Consider the following 20,219-nt stretch of genomic DNA (forward strand, 5'->3'; position numbering starts at 1 on the left):
AACCACAACACTATATATCACCCCCCAAAAAGAAACTTTATAGATACGCATGCCAAGAATTCTGGCAATCTTCATCTGGTGAAGAATGCAGGCATAACATTTTGATCATGGAAGTTGAAAATTGATGCTAAGCTAAGAATTGGAGAAGTATCACTTCAATGAAACAAATCCAGCTATATAATTTTTTTTACAAAAAAATCACAGAAAATAATTTGGTAAAAACAATAGAAAGAAGGAAGAGAGAAATAGACAATACCGTTCCACACAAACAGCTGAAAACACACATAAATATGCCAGACAGGGTTTTTTTCCTCCTTCAGAAAGAACAAAATAAATGAGAAATAGGTAAATTAATAGTTTTAAAATACAATGATAATATCACTCAGTTATAAAATTATACTACAAAATAAAATAAATATAATTTATTAATGGCAAATAAATTAGTACATAAATAAGAATAATAAATAAAATATAAAATGAAGAAAAGAACTCAATGTGAAGAAAAGCCAATACCATCTAAAGAATGGAAGTTGTGATTTCACATTAGAATAAGAATAAGTAGCTATCTAGGATGCTGGCAGCAACCTGAATCAACCATCAGTGCCAGTCAATAACATTTGTGATACACTTTTAAATGTTCAGTTGACCGAGCTTTATGTTTAATGAATAATAATAATGACAACAACAATATTAATAGCATATATCTAGATAATTATTAACATCTTTTGAAATAAAGACATAATAGATGTAATACGGTCAATCTGACAGAAAAAGTATGGGCCTAAAGTTATTTAAAACACAAATAAAACAGGATTAAAGAGAGGTCTTCGGTTACGTGTCATTTTTTCAACAATGAATTGAACTTTGGACTTACCAATGTTCTCAAGATGTTATGCAGGTAGTCCCCAACTTATAAGAATTTATTTAGCAACCACTCAAAGTTACCACGGTGAGGAAAAAAAGAGGTTTACAAACGGTCCTTGCGCTTCAACTGTTGCAGCGTCCTCTCAGTCACGTGATCAAAATTTGGTTGCTTGGCAACAGGCATATAGTTATAATGGTAGCAGCATCCCAAGGTCATGTGATTCTGGCCCCTTTCGCAATCATCCCAACTCTGACCAGCAAAGTCAATGGGGGAGGCTAGATTTGCTTAACCTCTGGGCGATTCCCTTAACCTGCACTGATTTGCTTAATAGTCCTGGCAAAAAAAAAAAAATTAAATGGTCATAAAGTCAGGCATGACTCCCTTAAAAACAGAAATTACTCAGCCACAGAAATTCTGGTCTCTTTTCTGGTCACCTCATGCGGATTACTTAGAAATATTGCTAAGGGAAATCGCTACGACTAAAACTGAACTTACAAGACACCCACAAACCTTCTGATCAATTCCGATATTATAAAAAAATTTAATCTAGTCTAAATCGTAACCCATGGAGATTTATTGTGATGTTGTTAAGTCGACTGGTATCATGTCTTTTTAAATCCAGATTCAAATAAAGAAGGAATAGCACAGCATTCATAAGCAAACATTGGTTTGAGTGACGACTGTAGACCAGTCAATATCTTTAATGCATGCACATTAACTTCTAGAACATGACAGAATCCTTGAGAGGAAATATAATCCATGGAGCTAAAGAGATTTTTTTAAAAAACCAAAACTTATAATTCTGCAAACAGAGTAACATTTAAAAATGCAATTCTATCCAGATGCTCCACAATTGTGGTTTGGGTAAACTTGTATGGTCTGATTTATCAAGATGACATTTTCAATGGGGGAAGAGAGTGTGAGAGGATGGATCAATGGAGAGTTTATGTCAATGAACAATACGGAGAATGACATTGTAATGTTTTTCCTTTCACAGTGACAGTGGTGATTATGGAGAACGATTACAGCTTGGAGAAAGAGGAAGAACTGGAGCATTTGTGGACGATCCTTTTTATTTTCTTCATCCTCTTCCTCTTCAGTGTGTGTTATAGTGCCATAGTAACATTGTTCAAAGTAAGTGAGGAGGGAAGAGAACTTTCTCAGTGAGTAGCAGGAAGAAAGGGGTTAATGTAGACCTTTCAGAAACAGACCGAGGCAAAATGGGAGGCTCAGCCTCCCATGATCAAGATGACAATATTGTATCTAGCCAATATTTAAGATGAACCACTTCTATGAAGTTCAAGCTCTCTTTATGGCCTTCTCAATGTTGTTGAAGAAGCTGCACTATTAAAACAGAACACTAGACTAGAAAGGCCATTAGTCTGATTAACCCTGTATGATCCTTATGTTGTTTATATTGTTTATTACAATACAGTGAGGGTGGAGTGTGGTTCTCTGTAAGGAAATGCATCTATCCCTGCTTCTAAAGATGGCATCCTGTCAACTCCCAAAGGTGCTTTTTTTCAGGAGACAACTGGACTTTCTTGTGTGCTTTTTCTTTGAAAACATTTTGCTTCTCATCCAAGAAGTTTCTTCTATTCTGCCAGAATAGTGGAGAATGGAATGATTGATATCCCTTGCAGACAGCTGGTCATTTGCATCCTTTTAGAGGGACATTGAGGCCACTTGGAGGCTTATATGTGTCTTCAGGGTCACCTGAGTAGTGCAAATGGTTCTTGTAATTTTGCAATTTTTGCAATTTTTGTAAGTCTGCAATTTTTCTTCTGGAAATCCATTCCTACTCCCACACCATTTGAAGGGTGTTTATCCCAAATTGTATAGCTAGCGGCTGTAAAGATTCTCCATCATTCAGGTCATGGTTCTCTCAAAAGTACTTTTTCAGGAAGCAACTGGACTTTCTTGTTTTTTCTTTTAATCCTTCCATTCCCCACAATCCTGTCAGAGCTAAAGAAGCTTCATGGATGAGAAGCGAAACGTCTTCAAAGAAAAAATAAGAAAGTCAAGTTGCCTCCTGAAAAAGCACCTTTGGGACAACCATGACCTGGATGACTAAGCATCTCTACAGACATCCTGTCAACTGTTCCATTAAAATGGTAGACAGTGATGTTTTTCAGCAAGAGGGCTGCATTTGTCCTTCAAATAATATGCTAGGACCATGTTCCAATAGGTTACTGAGGATGTAGGGTTTGTGGGGCTCTCTGGGTTTGGTAGTTTCCTTGTAGACATTTTGTTACCCAAGCAGGTAACATCATCAGTGCTAGAAAGCAGTGAAGTTTGCTTTATTTTATATAATAGTGACTTGCCTGGTCAATACTGCTGGAAATGGTCTTGGATGTTCCTTGATTCAGCTATTTTTATGGTTAACTTTTTGTCTGAGTTGGTAGCTCTTTGATCAGGACATTGGTCTAATATTAACCTTGATGTAAATCTCTGCTTATTTAGGTGTTGATTGCTGGTGAGGAGGTATTTGGGTGGGGTTTTTTTGTTTCCTTTTTGGCTTTTCAGTTGTCTCTTTTAAATAATATGTAGATGTTGTATACCTCTATGTGCCTGTTGATGGCTGATTTCTCGGAAAGCCTGACTCCTAAAATTCTCTAGTGTTTTTGGACTTGGCTTGGTCTAGGAGGCTATTCTAACACTGATGATGTTACCTAGTTTAATAATTAAATGCCTGCAAGAATACATTCAATCTTAGGGAATACCACGGACCCCACAGTTTAACTCCGGGCTACAAATATTCCATTATATTGATAGGTGTGTGAGAATTTCATTAAAAAAAAGAAAAGGGACAGAGCTAGGATGACAACTAAGCTTGAATTAATTTCATTGCAATATAATTAATAAGATTATTCCCATGTACTTAAGAATGTTCTGTTTTATCTCGAATGCATTAGAAGTGTTTTGAAAGCCCAAGATAGGGACAATGCATACAGCATTCTCTTTCTTGAATATTCTGCTAAAAATAAAAACAAGATGAAGAGAAGGAAACAATTGGTCAAGTCAAGCAGAAAAAAAATGAAAAACTTTGTAGAATGAAATAATTTAACCTTTTCTCCTATTCATTGCAATCAAGGGGGAAGGAAAGACATATTAGTAACAAACAGAACCAATTCTTCATGAAAGAACCTGCCAACTATTCTTCTCTACCAACACTGAATCCATAATTTTTTGTTCTCACAATAGGTAAAATGGTTTTTTTCTACAATGACCCAACTGAAGAAGAGAACAACATCCCCTAATTACAAGAATATAATCCAGTAGAACATCAACAGGAAGATTTGCTTGGGTCTACAACTTCATCTATCTTCAAAGTAAAAAACTGGAGCCTCTCTCTTTCCTGGACTATCCGAGATCAATTTGTGGATCCATGCAGATGAAGAATGTTGCCTGAATCTGAAAGAAAAACATATTCTTGTAGACCATGTGTCATCAAAATCAATTCTACTGAAGTAAACTCATGGACACATATTAAATTGTTTCCTAAAGAGCAGAAAGGTCTCAGATCCAGATAGGCATGGTATAAAATGGATGCCTACCAAAGGCCAACCTAGTTTAGCATCTGAAGAGTTTGTTCAAATGTTTTTGTTTTTCAACCTTCCATTTCAGATGTTCAGGTCCACATTTGTCCTCCTCTAAGCCTTATTCCTCTGTGAGCCAGTTTGCTGAACGTTTTTTGTTGTTGTTTTTTGCACTGAAGTCAGAAGCACTGAGGCACTTCCAGTTTGCCCTGGGTATTCCTAGTTGAGATTCCTTTCATGTCCCCCACAGGAGCTGGAATGAGGACAGGAGCTCAACCCTGCCCCACAGCCACTGTTAGGTTCTTGAATGCAGGATTGCTAGCCTCCTGCCTCCTTGCCTAGCTCTTAGCTTCTTTAATGTCCACAGCAGGAGCTGGAGTGAAGGTCGATAGTTCAGTCCTGCCCAATGGCAGCTCTCAGGTCTCAAATATGAGCTTGCTAACCTCCTGCCCAGTTTTCCAACCACTCAAACCACTGTGATCCTGGTATAGTTGTTAAAGCATCAGATTAGAAACCAGGAGACCATTAGTTTAAGTGCTGCTTTAGGAAAGAAGCCAGGTGGGTGAACTTGGGCCAGCAGCTTTCTCTCCACCCTTGGAAGCAGGCAATGGCAAACCATTTCTGAAAATGTTGCCAAGAAAAGCAGGGATTTGTCCCTGTCATTGCCAGGAGTCAATATTTATTTGAAGGCACACACTCACACACAACAATATAGAACATCATCTCTATTGTTCTAAAGCATCAGAACAATCACCCTCAATTGAATGTAGCAGAGTCATCCGTTCTGTGAACCTATTTCAGAGAACCCACCATATAAACACAGACACATATAAACCTCATGTCTCCTTGCCTATAGCTTTAAATATGCAATATGTTTTGCGAGTGATACCCCTCTCATCTCCCCCATATTTGTCCTCACATTTTTTTTAGACATTTTTAGACAAGAATGATTTTGAGAAAAATTACAGAAAGAGGACAGAAAGAAGCTGCTGTAATATAGATGGCTTACTTTGTTGTTGTTACTCTTCTAGAAAATAAATGCACAAATAAAACCAAATGTACACTCTTTACAAGTACTCTGTCTCTTTCGGATATTTGCAAACATTAATCCTGTTCTGTTTGGAGTGATGGGGTTTTTTTTCTAACCTGCCTCCTGAGACATTCACTCCTCCCTCTCTCTCTCCCTCCCTCCCTCCCCCTCTCTCTCTCCTTCCTTCCTTCTTTTCCCCCGCTCTCTCTTTATCTATCTATCTATCCATTTATCTATCTATCATCTATCTATCTCTGTCTCTACACCTGAATTCAGACACCTAACCATGGTTAGAAAGAATTGATCCCAGTTAGCAGAGTCCATGCAGCAGGCTAAGATTTTGTTACAATAACCAATCTTAATAAAAGAAGTATCAGGCCAAAATGGAGTTGGTTGTTGATCTGGCATACCTTGTAGATCTGACTATCCAGACAGTTTTTGTCTTTCCTGTTGACAATTGTTAAGTCTGGCATGTTCTGTGGCAAGTACCAGGCTATTTGAATTCTAGTGTCCCAGGGCCCTTTAGCGTCTTCATTTTCTATTGTGGTTTTAACCACTCAGTTGTGTCTAACTCTTGGCAACTTTATAGACAATGCTCTTCATGCTGCCTTGTCAATCACAGCTTCTTCCAATTTTTGGAATTGAATTTAGGGAATAAAGGGACTGGAGGCTAAAACATATGAAGAACAGTTACAGGAATCGAGTATGGCTAGTCTAGGGAAGATAGCAGTTTTCCAATACTTGGGGGAAAGAGGAAGGGGTCAACCTATTTTCCAAAGCAGAATAGCAGAATAACAGTTGAAAGGGACCTAGTTCTTCTAGATCTAGACCAACTCCCTGCTTAGGCATGAAGCCTTATACCATTTCAGCCAAATGGTTGTCCAATCTCTTCTTAAAAGTTCCCAGTGTTGGAGCATTTATTTCTGAAGGCAAGCCACACCACTGATTAATCGTTCTAACTGCCAGGAAATTTCTCCTTAATTCTAGGTTGCTTCTCTCCTTGGTTAGTTTCCATCCATTGCTTCTTGTCCTGACTTTAGGTCCCTGGTGAGATTCAAAAAAAATTACTACCAGTTCTGTGGGTGTGGCTTAGTGGGTGTAGGTTGGTAGGCATGGCTTGGCTTGGTGGGCATGGCAGGGGAAGGATAATGCAAAATCCCATTCCCTCCCTACTCCAGGGGAAGGTTACTGTAAAATTTCCATTCCCACCCCACTCCAGTAACCTGCTTTCCAGCTTCATTCTCCTGTGCAGGGCAACAAAAGAATCAACAAAAGAGCTGGGACTCGGGAGGCAGAGAATAGATGGGGGCGGGGCCAGTCAGAGGTGGTATTGGCCAGCTCTCCAAACTACTCAAAATTTCCACTACTGGTTCTCCAGAACTGGTCAGAACCTGCTGAATACCACCTCTGCTTCAGGTGCTTTAGAGAATGGATCGCCTCCTCTTCTTTGTGGCAGCATTCCCAACTTGTCCATTTTCATTTTTGTGTTTACCTCAATTGAATCTGTAAAAATATATAAACTTGTAAACAAATCATAGAACAAAGAATGGTAGGGCTGGAAGGAATGTTGGAGGTTTTCCACTCCAACCTCCTGCTCAAGGCAGGAGATCTTATACTACCCCATCAAATGATTATCCAGACCATTTTGGAAAACCTTCAGTGATGGAGCATCCACAATTGTGGGAGGAAAGCTATTTCATTAATTGTTCTTACTGTCAGGAAATTTCTCCTTATTTTTTAATTGGATCTTTCTTTGACAAGCTTCCATTAATTATCCAAGATGAATTTACTTCCTTCCCCTGCTCCCTTGTTTATTTTCTACAGATGGAAAGACCTCCAAGGGCTTTTGACTAAAGTCTGATCTTTTCCATAAGGTTTCTTGCTCAGGTGTCCCTATCCATGGCTTAGAAATATATAGTAAATGACCTTTGGGTGTCAGAGCACAATTAAAAGCACAAACTAAAGAGAGCCATTTGATCCTAGAATTCCTAAAATGATCCAGGAAGGCCCCATTTCAAGCATCCCACTTTCTGAGATCATGTGGATCTTGGGAATAAGATCTCAGTTCTTATCTGGGAGTTATAGTTCAGAGAAGTCTGAGAAGAGTTATCTTGGGAGTTCTCATATCTCCTTGTCCTTTACACCGCACTAGGTTTGCTCAGTCTTCAACATTCAACTCAATTCTTTATGGTCAAAGATAAGTACAATGAATAGGAGCTCACTCCGTCATATGGCACTTGGGTCTCGAACCCAGATTGTCAGCATCTTTAACCACTGAGCTATCATGCCTTTGCAACTGGAGGTACCTCATCTATAAGCAGGATCTGGGTATAGGCCATGAGACTACCTGCTCCTCGGAATTGCTTATCTTCTTTTATTAGCAGTGAAAGTGCTGCTCAAGGCCTTTTTTTAAAGCAAGTCTAAGGTGGTTTTGGAAACCCCTCTACAAGTTTTGCAAGTTCCATTACTAGACCACATATTTATAATCCACATCAAAGAACCACTTATTCTCACCATCCACGTGAACCCAAAGATCTAGATGAAATAAAAACATGCAGAAGAATGGAAAAGATGCAAACCTATTATTCTTAACTTTATTGTCAGACTACATGTGTACAATGAGATTGGCTGAGCCTCCCTTCGTGCACACACACCCCAACACAACTCACAGTGAAGACAGAAGTCCCTAACCAAGACCCAATCTTGTTACTCTATGTGACCTTGTTGCACAACACACCAGCCCTGCAAGTTTATCATACTATGCTGACATGAAGTTATTTTCCGTTCAGAAGACTGACAGCCCATGGGTAGAAATTGTTCGTCAGCCTGCTGGTGTGACTGGCTCTGCTTCTATATCTCCTACCTGGTGGTAGGAGAGTGATGAAGTGCTGACTGGCATGTGAGTCGAGGAGGGCGGAGCTGGCGTCACGATGATACGGCATGCGATCTTGGAGATCTGAGATCGCAGCCGATATCTTTGCTCCTGGACGGTCCAAGTGGATCTAAACCATCCCAAAGAGATGGTGAGTGTAAAGAGCGCATCCTGTCGATCCCAGGCATATCGCAAAGTCCCTGGTAGATCCAGGAGAAGCACTTTTTCCCAGCGGCAAAGAGGCAGCCATTAAAGCTGCTGAACTTGGGACAGCTCCAAAACGAAAGAGAACAGAGAGAGTGTGCCGGTTTGGTGAGAACTTTTTCTTTATTTTAAGACTTGAAAGGACACCCTAAGGGAAAGAAAGAATCTGTAAAAGTCTTGACAGAAGTGATTAAGTGGTGATTTTAAACAGGAATGTCAAAGTAATATTTTTTTTCTCATTGCTGGATTTTCTACACATGATCTTATATTTTGAAACTGGGCTGGGTTTTTTTCCTTCTTTTTATATATTCATCTTCTCTCCTTTTTGATTTTATAATATTCTAAGCCTGAGACTCCCTTTTAGTTATTTTTTAAATATCTTTTTCTTTTCTTTTTTAATTAATTCTTATTATATTTTGCTTGGAAAAGGAGAGGGAAAGTGAAAGCTAAAGAAACTTTGTAACACTGCCAACTAGAGGCTTGGAAATATTCTATTTTTCTTTTGACAAGACAAAGCTGAGAAAGAACTGAAACTTTGTTTCAAGGACATTGCCTGTTTGATAAGATAGAGGGAAGAGCACGGGAGAGTATTATTACAGGTGCTCTTCTGGGTTTCTATCAACAGTTGGAGTCTGGTGTTGAAGCTTAGGAAAAGAAAAGGTTATAAGTCTTTGGAGAAGAGAGTTATAACAAGAGCCTTGGATAATTAAACAAAGTGCAGTGTGCTCTTTTTATTCTTTTTAAGCTGTGCTACCCCTCTTCATCAGTTTACTTTTTTTTTTTTTTTTTGCAATAGCTATTTGGATTTTTGGCTCTCTGGAATTTGTCTTTGTTTGTTTTTTTCTTGTCTTTGGAAGTTAAATTTCTATGTCTGCTTTTTATTTTAAAGGAAAAGCTTTAGGTTTTTTTTATTAAATTTTATTGGTTTTTAAAAACAAACATAAACAAACAAAACATAAAAACATCAAGCTATCTTCCATAGGTGTACATACAGTGTGCTGGTTGGTTTACAAATTGTTTTGTGCTTCCATTTCGTAGTCTTCAATTACAATTACATTACATATAATCTCATATTGTCAATCAAAAATTAAATACCTTAGTATCATTATTAATCAATCATTTGACTATACTTTTGTTCATTCATGTTTTACAAGATAAGCATAGTTTACTTAGTTTATTTTATAATAGTTCATATTATCATCCCAAATCTATCCTAAAATCATTTTGTAGATATAATAAGAAAGGACTATATCATTATATATTTATTATTTTCTAAAAGTTTACATATTTCATTACTGTACTTTATTGTCTAACCATTGATAGAAAAGATCCCAAATTTTATAAAATTGTTTATCCTCTATTATCTTCTCTAATTTCAAATGTCAATCTACTCATTTCAGCACATTCCAATATTTTCTTAATGATTTCCTCCTGTGATGGTATTTTCTCATTTTTCCAGTTTTTAGCAAATACAATCCTAGCCGCTGTTAATACATTTATGATCAGGTATTTCAAGTCTTTATTATATATTTCAGGTAAAATTCCCAATAAAAATATCTCTGATTTCAAGTCTATATGCTTTTTTGTCATTTTTTCCAACCACATGTGGATTTTAGTCCAGTATTTTTTAGCATCCGCACAAGTCCACCACATATGGTAATATGAGCCAGGTGTCTGATGACATTTCCAACATTTTTCAGATTTATTCTTGAACATTCTTGCTATTCTTGTCAGGGGAAATGCCACCTGTAAAACATCTTATATAAATTTTCTTTATATGCTGTTGACATTGTCATTTTATAATTTTGAGACCACAATTTTTGCCATTTCTCTAGATCAATCCCATATCCAAAATTCTTCCCCCAAGCAATCATAGTTTCTTTAATTTGTTCTTCTTCTAGTTTAACTTCTAATAAATATCCATACAATTTTTTAATCACCTTTTCATCAGTACCTGTCAAAATCTTGTCTAAGTCAGTCAGTTTATCATAGAAACCATCTGTTTTAGAATCTTTATCATACCTTGAATGCATATGAAAACCAAGTCATCTTTATACCTTGTTCCTCTATTTTTTTGCATAGATTTAAGTTCACCCTTTCCATTCAATATTTCACCATTCCTTTTTGTATATTATAAGATATGAAAATGCTTCAATAGTCGATAACCAGACTGGAATTTTCAAATAACATTGTCTTTTAATCTTCTCCCAGTTTAACCACAGAGACTCCCATATATAATGTCTTCTAAAATACCCCTGTGTTTTAGTTCCTTTGTACCATAAAAAAGCATGCCACCCCAACAACAAATCATGTCCTTCTAATGTCAACAATCTAGTATTTCTTAGTGTTATCCATTCCTTAACCCACATCAGATTTGTAGCTCGATAATACAACTCCCAATTAGGCAAACCAAATCCTCCTCTAATTCTAGCATCTTGCAAAAGTTTTAACTTTATTCTCGCTTTCTTACCTTGCCATACATATTTCAACACAATTTTATTTAAATCTTCAAAGTAATATTTTCCAAGCCTAACTGGAATTGTTTGAAACTAATATAAAATTCTGGGTAATATAGTCATCTTGATTGTTGAAATTCTCCCTATTAGTGACAGTTGTAAATTTTCCCATTTCACCAAATCTAGCGCTATCTGCTGTTTAAGTTTAATATAATTATTCTCTTTTAATGTACTACATCTTGCTGTCAAATATATCCCCAAGTACTTGATCTTATTCGTGACCTGAATTTTCAATAGATCTGCCAGTTCTTCTTTTTGTCTTAATAGCATATTCTTTGTCAAAATTTTTGTCTTATCTTTATTTATTTTCAAACCAGCCACCTTTCCATATGTCTCTATCTTTTCTATCAGTTTTGATGCTGTTTCTAAAGGATCTTCTAAGATAAAAACCAGATCATCCGCAAATGCTTGCAGCTTAAATTCTTCCTTTTTGGTTTTCATTCCTTTTATATTCTTTTCATCTCTAATATTTCTGTTTAACACTTCCAAAGTTAGCACACACAACAAAGGTGATAGTGGGCACCCTTGTCTTGTTCCTTTTCTTATATTAATAGAGTCTGTCAGTTCTCCCTCTATCTTTACCTTTGCCATTTGCTTATAGTATATAGCTTCTATTGCTTGAATAAATTTTCTAGCAAAACCCATCTGTTCCAACAGCAATACCATGAATCACCAATTCACATTATCAAATGCCTTCTGTGCATCTAAAAATATCAGAGCCATTTGTTTTTCAGGATGTGCCTCGTAGTATTCCAAAGTATCCAAGATTACTCTCATATTGTCTTTAATTTGTCTCTTTGGCAGAAATCCATCTTGATCAGGATGAATAAAATTATTTAAATATTTTTAAGTCTTTCAGCCAATATTGAAGCAAAGATTTTATAATCTGCATTTAGTAGAGAAATGGGTCTATAGTTCTTAATTTGTAATGGGTCGGCCTCCTCTTTTGGAATAAGTGTAATATAGGCTTCTGACCATGATTTAGGTATCTTCTTCTTTAACATAACTTCATTCATAACTTCTAGCAATGGAAGATTCAACAATTCTTGTAATGTTTTATAAAATTCTGCCGGACCTGGTGCCTTTCCATTATTTTGCTTCTTGAGTGCTTCAGTTAGCTCCATCATCGTTATATTGCTTTCTAACATTTTTTCAGTCTCTTTAGGTATCTGAGATAAATTAGTATTCTGTAAGTACTGTTTAACTCTTTCCTCATCAATATTCTTTTGCATATATAATTTCCCATAGAAGTCTTGAATGATTTCCTTCTTCTCTTTGCTACCATGGCAAACTTGGTCATCTATTAATTGCAATATTTTCCTTGATTCTTTCTCCTTTCTCAATTTGTATGCTAACCATTTACCTGGTTTGTTTGCATCTTCAAAGTAGTTCTGTTTAGCATCTCTAATTTTCTGTGCTAATTCTTCTTTTTCTATTTGACCCATTTTGTGTTTAATTATATCCATTTTTAGCTTGATGTCCTTTTTCTGTGGCATTTTCTGTAGCTCTTTTTCAAGTCTTTTATGCTCATCCTCTAGGGCCTTAGAGGCTAGCCTTTTCATAGTATTCCTTTTCCTTGTATAGTCTATTATCAAGCCTCTAACATATGCCTTCATTGTATCCCATACATTCTGAATTGATGTATCTTTTTTGTTTTCTCTAAAGAAAAAAGCCAATTCTTTCTCTATCCACTGTGTGAAGTCTTTTTCCTTTAAAATAGTATTATTTAATGTCCATCTAGATCTTCTTTTTTGTCCTTTCCATTTAATTGTCATTGGATTGACTATAGATTGGCAACGACATGGACACTCAGCTTGGAGAGTACACAATTCATCTAAATTTGGGATTTGGGAAGATCAAAATGTAGAAAGCTGAGGTAAGCGAGGTTCAGGTTTCCCTACAGATGTCGAACAGCAAATCTTAGTCAATCATCATCTTCAGTGTATCTCACTAGTGAAAGAAAGAATGGACTGAAATTCTTGTTATAACACCTTGTAAGGTAATTGCATTCCATCATAACTCCTTAAATCTCAGATGACCCTCCCAACTAGGAACTGGGTAGCTTGTAGTACTTCCAGAAGTTACCTGAATTTATTCCAGTTTACGGTCCAACTTCAGTTAGGTTTTGCAGGTAGCAACCCATGAATGCATACTAGCCAAGGACAGCTGAGAAGCTGAGGTAGAAGTTTCATAACTGGAGAGGAGGAGAAGCTTCTCTCTCTTCCTTATCCTCTTCCAAATTACATAAACAACTAGGAAGCTTAGAATTTGACATCTGATCTGCCTGCCATTTTGTTCCTCATGGTCTTTTTTAGCATTATATAAAAGAATCTGAAGAAATGCATCGAATTAAGAAATTGAGACTATCTCAAGGTGGGAGATTCCTTTTGTTAGTTACTCAAAGATGTGGTTAATGAGGAAGATCCTGGGGCTGGTACGAATTTTTAGACTCATCCAAGCTCAGTTTAAATCTATTTTTCCATTCTCAGTCAAACAGGAGACAAGGGAATAGCAGTATGATTATTAGCTAGCTCTCAAGCTGGGTACCTAACTGGAAGGTTTAAACCTTACCAATTAATTCAGGTTCTGCTAGTGAAAATCAAAGATAATGTTCAGCTGGGATATTTAGAAAGCTTGAGCTGAGTAGTAGCATGAGCTACTTCAGCATCTTCTCCAACCCTGATCTCAACTGATTGTTTTTTTATCTTACCCTTGCATTCCAGTATATTGGTGCCTTGGAATAGCTGCTCTGGGAAACCAGTCACTTTTGAGTTGAGTGTCAGAAGAAAGGAAACCTGTTCCATGTTGGGTCTTTCACCGTGCTCTTTGTTATCCTATCAAACATATTCAAATATAGTCAAGCTAATGAGCAGAAATGGGTTTCTCTACACTGCCAGAAGCCTGGCTATGAACTTCCTGAAGAATGCTAGGGTTTAGAGAAACTGGCAGGGAGTAAGATATTATCTGGGTGCCAAGCCTGCTCTTTCAGTTAAGAGAAGGTGCATTTGAAGGTTCAGGAACTGGAAACAATGGAGGTCTTAGGAGTCGGGGTTCTTGGGTGAATCTAAAGCTCACCCAAGAATTTCTCCACTTCTGAGTTGAGCTGGTAAGGCAGCCTGCAAACATGTCTCCTGTGAACTGTGTGCTCAGCTGCATGATACCTAAGCTGCTAGCTGAGTCCTGAGTTCAGATCAGCAGGAAGGCAAAAAAAAATGCTGACTGGGTACTTGCTTAGTGCTCTGTGCTCATTTTTAATTTGGGGGGCACTCTATGTCAATGTTAGAGTCAAATAAACTAATGAAAGAACAAAGCAGCAACTTTGGTGATCGCTCAATGCCAGCTTTTATTTTGGAGATCCTAAAAGAAATGCCTAAAAACCCATTCCTTTGCTAAATTTAGGACTCATTCATGATGACAAAAGCTTCTATCAGATCAAGTTCTCATAGTCCTGCTTTTTGTCTGGACTATCTTAAACTCTAACAGAAGGTGGGAGAAAGGCATATAAAACTCCCAAATTATTAGAAGAATAAGAGAGTTGGAAAGGAACTTGGGGGTCTTCTAGTCCAAACTTCTGCTCAAGCAATAAACCCTATACCATTTCAGGCATTTTTCCAATCTCTTCTTAAAACCTCCAGTGATAGAACATCCAACATTTCTGGAGGCAAGTTAATTGTTCCACTAGTTAATTGTTCTCACTGCCTTAGTTCTAGGTTGGTTCTCTCCTTCATTACTTTCCATCCATTTAATCTTTCCCTGCCTTTGGAGGTGCTTTGGAGAAAAGATTGACCTCTCCACATCTTCTTGTGGCAGCCCCTTAGATATTGGAAAACTGCTATCATGTCACCCCTGGTCCTTCTTTTCATTAAGTTAGGCAGAACCAATTCCTGCAACCTTTCTTCATATGTTTTAACCTCCAGTCTCTTAATCATCTTTGTTGCTCTTCTCTGCACCCTTTCTAGAGTCTCAACATATTTTTTTATATTGTGGTGATCAAAACTGGATCCAAATTCCAAGGATGGCTTTATGAAGGGGTATTCACATGATTATAATTCTTCAACATGATTATAATTCTATTCCTCTACAAATGCAGCCTAGCATTTTAGATAGATGAGCTTCTGAATATAGAAACACCCAAGGATCCAAGTAATAAAATCAAGAGATCTTCCAGATCCTAATATCTTTATTGACTGATTTATGTGATTCATCTACTGCCCAAAGCCTATCAGAAATTGTTTTAAAAATCTGCTCCCAATCTGAATCTAGAAAACATAAGATTGGCAGGCTTCAAAAGGAGTGAGATGCTGAATTAATGGTTTCTCTAGACACTGTGCTGTTTGTATGGCACTGAAAGTTTTAAAGAAGAGAACCATTTATCTGAAATAGGATAGAGCTTCCTCTCTGAGCAAGGTAGTTAGACTAGAAGATCTCCAAGGTCCCTTCCAACTCTGTTATTCTGTTCTCTTCTATACCAATATGAGGTTAAGGTGACAGGTTTTCTTCTCTTCACAGATGGGGCCCAGTCCCAATATGAACTTAAAATTTATTTCAGCCCACAGCAAGTTCAGATAACAAACAGTGCTAGAATGATTTTAAAAAATATGGAGGAAGAAGGTGAATTGCCAATTCCTAATGGAAAGTTAACTTCAGGAATGCCCAACTGCTAGGCAATCGTGCAGCAGCTGTCCAAATGAAGTTGGAGACACTGACCAAAACTTGTAGTTTTATATAAAGAAATATAGGTATCATTTATAACAGATAAGATAGTCAGGAATACAGGAACATCATGAGATAAATCAAAAAGGCAGGGAAAAAAAGAGAAACTCTCCCTTTATACCCCAGTAAACAATCATAGCTGGATAGATTGCCTCATGCATGAGCCAGCATTCTCCAACCCATCAACTGCTTGTACCCATTGTACACTTTACTGTTCCAGCTACTAAATTTAATAACCTAACACCAACTCTTTTTACTGATTCCTGTGTCCTAGCTACCAGTTTGAATCCAGGTGGCCTTTGGTAGGATTTCAAATTGATCTCCAAGGCCCCAAATTTACCATCTGGCATCCTGGCCAATTATGACAGTCAGATGAAAATGTCTGGCAGCTGAAAGATTTAAAGTGGTACATCATCCACTGGAAAAAGAAATAGTGGTCACCCTCAAGGAATCTTTCAAATGCTAATTCAAAACAGAACAAATAGAAATGGAATCTACAAATTAATCTGTTTTTTTTCTATTGCCTTGGCAGGAAATTTCTCGCATCTAGTCAGTTGGAAGATTCATTTTTTTCCATAGCAACTTGCTTGTTTCTTTACAGTCCAAAATGGGGCTGAATAAGAGGAAGTAATAACTGAGTTGCAAAGATGAGGACATATTTTGAGATGCTTTGATGCGGGGGGAGGGTTCTTCTCCTAAGGGAGGCATGGTTCATGGTGGTGTGTGGGTCTTTGATGTATGATCTGTTTAAGCCAACATGAATTTCTGTTCATCCCATAAATTTTATCTGCTTGTTATTATGTGCTTCTTTCCCTTCAGTGGACATTGCTGTTACATTTTCCCAATTTTTTTCACCTGTAAGCTGGGCAATATATACATTTGCTTAATAAAATAAATAAGGAATCAATTCATTCCCATTTTCTCTTCGCCAGCATGAGGTTTCAGAGCACTTGCATTAAATTCTTCACCTCTCAAGTGAAAGCTTACAATTTAAGAATTTCAGATGAGCGATATATCTCCATATTTGTAAATAAATATGCATCTCATTTGAATGGATACAAGGAAGTAAAATTAATCTAGAATTTTGTTTTCCAGAAATCCAGTTCTCTTTAAGCTGAGATTTAGTAGTAAACAATAGTTAATTTTTTTTGAAGAAAAAGAATATTTGCACATCAAAATCTGAAATATAGGGCTAAAGCAGAAAGAAAGGTGTGAAGATTTTACAGTTTCAGCACACGAAGAACCTTATCATTGTTTTATTTTTTAAAAAAAATCTTGATCTTGAGGCCTGTCTATCCCATGCACTAATTTAATTTAATATTTCAGATATTTCCAGATGATGGATAGCGCTAATGGTACAATATAGGTATTCCATATTTATCTTTTTCACTAATTCTATTTGAGTAAAGAAACAAAGAAATCAGAATGGTGACAGTTCCCTGGAAATTCTCTCTCCACTATTTCACAGGTATGGTATGGAGCAGTATTTTTCCAACTTGGCAACTTTAAGAGGCGTGAACTTCAGTTCCCAGAATCCTTCACATTATTTGTGTCAATTCTCCTGGTGCCTGGGAAGGAACTGAATTGAAATCCATACACCTTTAAAATTATCAAGCTGGAAAAACATTAATAGAGTCTATTTTGCCTAGAACACACAAGTCTACTGGAGAATATCTCCATAGCAACTTCATCTTCCTTATTTATCTTTCCCTTTGCAGATCCTCCCAAAGCCCCCAATGTTTCCCCACTGATTCCTACTAGCCCAACCCAGGTGGCCAGGGTGACTTCCACTGGCTTCAATGTTAGCATTGGTTGCCTCTCAAAGGCTACTTTCCTGAACCAGCCACAGTACAATGGAATTCAGGTGCCATCATCAGTGGAATCTACCACTTCCCTCCAGTTCAGCATGCATCCAGCCATACCATCCTGCTCACCATCCCTGCCACCCAGTGGGAATCTGAGTTATTCTTCCACAATGTGGCACATTAAACCACCAACTCCAGAATCAACAAACATTTTGGCCATGAGTCCAGCAAAATTACTCTTCTCCTTTTTTTTTCTCAAAGGTCAGTTGATTTGATCAGAGAAAAATTAACCACTGAATACAACATTGGAAGGGTGGGGAAAAGATTTAGCATTCAGAATAAGATCAGATTTTTTCTTAGGACCAAAAATCATACAGTACAGAAAAAAGGGAGCCTTTTCAATGCAACTTGCAAGATGTGATTGGTGTGAAGATAGAAAAATTTGGAGCTTTCTAATTTGGAGAAGGAAAAATCCAAGTAAAGCCATTTGATGTTTCAATAATGAGAGAACAGGTTTCCAAAATTCATGATGGATTTCAGTGCAATTTGTCTTGATACTTTTCTAAAGGTTTAATGGCCTTTTTTATCCCTGTAGCAGATTTATCAATATGAAACTTTTGGCACGTCTTCATGTCCCTTTTCTTGCATTTAATGGTTGAAATGAAGAAGGATGGGGAGGTGTCCGAGGCCATCATGGAGGTATCATAAAAGAATCTGGAGAACATAATCCTTCCAGTTTCTTTCCAAAGGCAGGGAGACCTCATGTTTTGGAAAGGAACTCAAAGAGGATGAACTTTATTCTAAGGAATACTTTTGGAAAGGAAGACATGGAAAACACTAAGCCATAGAAGATTGGGGCCAAATAATAAAACATTGGACAATTCAAGCAACATTTTACCTGGATAAGCTCAAAAGCTGATCAAGAAGAAAAGGAGAAATTAGATGAAGGGTCTAAGGGAGGGGGACGTAAGCACTGACATGAATTTTGTATCTATAGATCCCAGCAGGAATTTATCCACTAGGATTAACACCTACCTTCTGCCACCACAGCCAAAACACTTGTGCATAACCAGAAATCCAAGATCGTTTGCATGGTTGTCAATCTGTAACAGGAAGAGGGGTTGAAAATAAGCTGGTCACATGAGAAGCAAATCGTCATGCATCCAGAATTAGTGGCTGTGATCGAGGAAAACAATGGGACCTTCACTGCTGTCAGCCGCCTCCCTGTTCTGCCCATGACTGGGAATTGGGAGAGATTTTCACCTGTTCGGAAGAATATCCAGGTTTGCCTGGTCCCATCATGAAGACAATTTCCAAGAGCAGTGGTAAAGAGGAAGCAGAGTGGCTCTCCACCTTGCAAACCAATGAATTTAATTTCTCAGTATTTTGTGGGTACAGATGAAAACATTTGCAATACATGGTGGGTACCACCAAGCCAGAGATGGAAAACAGAATGTTCAGTTGTCATCAATTGTCTCCAGTCACAGATTTTCTTTTGTTTCTTCTTCTGATCTCCAAGCAAGGAACTAAAACAACTGAGATATGGATTAGATACGGATACAGATCGTTAGAGTTGGAAGGGACCTTGTATGACATCCATCCAACCCCCATCCATCCAGCAGACCCTACAGCATTTCTGACAGATGGCAGTCCAGTCTCTTCTTGAAATGTTCAAGTGATGAAGCTCCCACAACTTCTGAAGGCAACTTCTGTTCCATGGGTTGATTGTTCTTCCAGTCAGAAATTGTCTCCTTATTTCCAGGCTGAATCTCTCCTTGTTCAGTTTCCATCCATTATTCTTTGTCTGGCCTTCAGGTACTTTGGAAAATAGCTGCCCTGCAGACATATACATAATGCAGAGTAATGTTAGAAGGCTGGACATTGGAGTTAAGCCCTTCAGAGGAGTTGCATGTCCTGCCATCAGATGACTCATTGGTCATCTTGGCTGAGAATTTTTTATCAAGTTCTGTTTTGGCTCGCAAGGCTATATGATCTCTCAGTCAATTCTGTCTAATTATAATTGTGGCTTCCTTGTTAATCTCCCAAGCAAACCAGTCCCCAGTGGTTAGCAATCTAAAATAAATCATTACTTAACACATGGGAACCCATGTACTGCTTCCATTACTTTATCCTAAATGAAATAATATGTGATTTTATCTTTTTTTTCTTTCCATGTTCACAGAAAGAAGAAAAGAAAAAGAAAAAAGCAAGGCATCCATCATCCATGTCCATTCTCCTATCCCCGGAAATTCACTTCATTAGTAACTTTTCCCCACATCGTACTGATGTCCAGTGGCTAGAGAATGGCATTGCCATTTCAGAAGATGATTACATCAACACTCCAGCTGTGAAGGAAAGTGGTGATTCCTACATCCAGTATAGCAAATTGATAATCCCTGATGCATCTTGGAATCATGGGAACATGTATAGTTGTATGGTTATTCATGAGGCCTTTGCAACGAAGGTCTCCCAGCAGACCTTCAGGAAAACTTTCGGTAAACGTTGAAGATTCCACTCAATGTGCAATGTCCTCCTGGATTTGTCTCTTGCAGTGTTACCTCCAAATCTTTGTAAATGGTTTACATGCTAATATGTTTTGCTGCTAGCTGAATAAAAGCAAACCAGCTCAGAGCTCTCTTAGGCTGTGCTCTTTTCTTCAACCAAACGGGAAACAA

The 20,219-nt window shown here is 37.6% G+C and overlaps 1 long non-coding RNA gene and 1 pseudogene across 1 annotated transcript; both read left to right on the forward strand.

The window, feature by feature from the left end:
* The first annotated feature begins 1,140 nt into the window (after window positions 1-1,140).
* LOC148124310 (uncharacterized) lies at window positions 1,141-5,470 on the forward strand. Its single transcript, XR_015740217.1, has 2 exons — window positions 1,141-1,999; window positions 4,070-5,470. It is a non-coding gene; the product is annotated as an uncharacterized LOC148124310 (long non-coding RNA).
* A 13,052-nt stretch (window positions 5,471-18,522) lies between these two features.
* LOC113448757 (Ig gamma-2 chain C region-like) lies at window positions 18,523-20,050 on the forward strand (annotated as a pseudogene).
* The last annotated feature ends 169 nt before the right edge of the window (window positions 20,051-20,219 follow it).

This window comes from Pseudonaja textilis, chromosome Z (assembly GCF_049901715.1).
Source record: "Pseudonaja textilis isolate UNSWEBS1 chromosome Z, rPseTex1.2, whole genome shotgun sequence".
In the NCBI taxonomy this organism is placed as follows: Eukaryota; Metazoa; Chordata; class Lepidosauria; order Squamata; family Elapidae; genus Pseudonaja; species Pseudonaja textilis.